Source organism: Lactuca serriola, chromosome 9 (genome assembly GCF_051521515.1).
Source record: "Lactuca serriola cultivar US96UC23 chromosome 9, Lser_US96UC23_V15, whole genome shotgun sequence".
Classification (NCBI taxonomy): Eukaryota; Viridiplantae; Streptophyta; class Magnoliopsida; order Asterales; family Asteraceae; genus Lactuca; species Lactuca serriola.
Window position 1 is genome coordinate 46,711,809 of NC_136416.1, and position 2,708 is coordinate 46,714,516.

Here is a 2,708-nt window from a genome sequence, read left to right on the forward strand (position 1 = left end):
TTGGTTCATAAAAAATTTCGGGAAAAAATATTACAAAATTTGTAATATGTATATCACACTATTTTAGCCATTTTAGTAGTTAAGATTTTTATTTTTTGTGTTGATTAAGCTGAGTACAAAATATCATACCAACAATAAAAAATTGCTAACACCTTTTGATACTGTTGTCTGTCGTTCGTCAAAGTAGTCAAACATCTCTCAGATTTGATGTATTTAACTCTAACCTGTAACCACGACACATTTCACCTTCCTCTCCCCTTCCATTGCGGGTCCGGCCATACACCAACTTCTTCTATTCCTTGTACGTATACTGACACCACTCTCCTTAAATAATCTCTTTTCTTCTCCTTCAAACTTCAATTCACCTTTCTTTTCTTTAACCAACTTTCGTTTTCCCCCTATGGTTTTCCTCAACCCATTCGCTTGTTTTGCAATCTCTGAAAAAGTGGCGGATTGTGCTAGCGAAGATGGTGTCGGCAGCTATAGCACCACCGAAGCTACTCCTACAACCTATGTAAAGAAGTTTTCATGGGAGGAGATAAAGAAACACAGCAGGAATTTCTCCAAAGTTATCGGCTCCGGCGGGTTCAGTACTGTCTACCTTGCTCAACTTCCAGATTCAGGCTTCACCGCCGTCAAGATCCAATCGGCTTGCACCGAGCGGCTAGCCGGGATTCACGACCAAGAGCTTCAAATCTTGCTCCGGCTAAAACACCCAAACATCGTGAAGTTTCTTGGACACTGTGATGATAGAGAAGAAGAGCGTGTACTTTTGTTTGAATATGCATCGAAGGGTACTTTACATGATACTCTTCACGGATGCAACACCCAGACGCTGACATGGAAAGCCAGAACCTCGATCGCTTTCCAACTTGCGGAAGCTTTAGAATATCTTCATGGGATGCAGATTATTCATGGAGATATCAAGGCTTCTAATATACTTCTAGACGATCAAGAAAATTGCAAACTTTGCGATTTTGGATCAGCTAAATTAGGGTTTACTTCCATGGTTTTACCTCCATCTTCAACGAAGAGGAACAGAATGATAATGGGTTCACAAGGTTACATAGATCCGCATTATATGAAAACTGGATTAGTTTCAAAGAAGAACGATATTTACAGTTACGGGATTGTTCTTCTAGAACTTATTACAGGGAGAGAAGCGTTTAGTTTGGAGAGGAAGGAAACGTTGGTTGAGATTATTGGTCCGGTGGTGAGAGGGGTGGTGGGAGTTGAAGAGGTGGTGGATCCACGGTTGCGTGGGGCGGATTTGAAAGAGGTGAAGGCTATGGTTTCCATGGCAGAGATGTGCATTGGTTCTTCACCCATGGTTAGGCCTTGTGCAAACGAGATTGTAGCATCCATGAGAGACAACTTTGAATCCATTTCTCATTTGTAAAGATGGTGATGATGAGATTAGAAACCGATTCTTGTTTGTAAATTAGTAAATATATTATTGGTTTTGTGGTTTTAGATGATGTGATTGTATTGGATCTTCCTATTCTATCATCAATCATCGATTCTGGTTTGTGAATTCATACATAAATATTATACATGTTTTGATGCAAACATAAACATATTAATTACTTTTTGATAGCTTTTCATAGTTACTGTTTCTTTTTAGTGTTTATGGTCTTTCATTAATGCATGTTGACGTTATTAAGCGTTTAAAAGGGATTAAAAAATTGGAACTAGGATGAGTAGAAAATGACCAAGTCATTAATTAATTAAATAAATAAAGTTATTGATTAAAAAAGTAAAATGATGATGGTTGTTTGAACAAAAGAGATTTTAAAAATGTACTTTTTGCCTTATATTATTACTAACAGTTTAAAACGTGAATTAAAGAAGTTAGGGAAAATAAAGAATTTGAAATAGAATGAGTAGAAAATGACCAAGTCATTAATTAATTTAATAAATGAAATTATTGATTGAAAATGACAATTGAACGAACATCAAGTCATCTTCATTTACTTTCTACTTCTAGCGCTTCATCGATTATTATTAATTTCTTTTAGTTGAACGTTCAAATCAAAGTAAGCGTGATTTGCGACCAAGTAATTTTTACTTTTTGTTTTTAACTTTGTATTTAGTAATACAAAAACTATTAATACTACTATTTTGTCAAGTGCTTGTATAATTGTTTTTATACAAAAGAACTTTATGACAAAAAAACAAACCAATGAATAAATAAACATTATGAACACGATTTAGCGTATGTATTATACATTTCTCGCTTTTAAAAATTTTTGTGTACCTCAACACTTTAATTTACACTCGGTCTCTCTTTTTTTTTTTTTTTTTTTTTTAATTAATTGTTATTGTTTAATTCAAATACTAATAATTATATTTTAAGAACAAAAAAATTTCTAAAATTAATTATAATTTAATAAAACAAAAACATTCCATAATAAAAAGTTACAACGTTACTATAAGTTATGATGTTTAACAACAATCCAAACAGCATCATAGGCTTACTTTGCAAAATATAACAGCTTTAGCATCGATCATTCAGACGTTCAATAACAATGTTAGTTTGATTTTGGTGGCACCACCCTAGCCGGCATGATGTTCCCTCCGGCCACCGTCCTCCACGTCGGGCCGCACTGTCCTACAGTACTTCCATAACACATAGCCGTATAAGTTATAAGTTGTTAACATGTGTTTTATTTATGATTTCACTGTTTCAAAAAACAAAACTTCACTAT

At 34.3% G+C, this 2,708-nt stretch overlaps 1 pseudogene; it reads left to right on the forward strand.

The window, feature by feature from the left end:
- Positions 1–280: 280 nt before the first annotated feature.
- Positions 281–1,546, forward strand: LOC145077076 (putative receptor-like protein kinase At4g10390 pseudogene; annotated as a pseudogene).
- Positions 1,547–2,708: the final 1,162 nt, after the last annotated feature.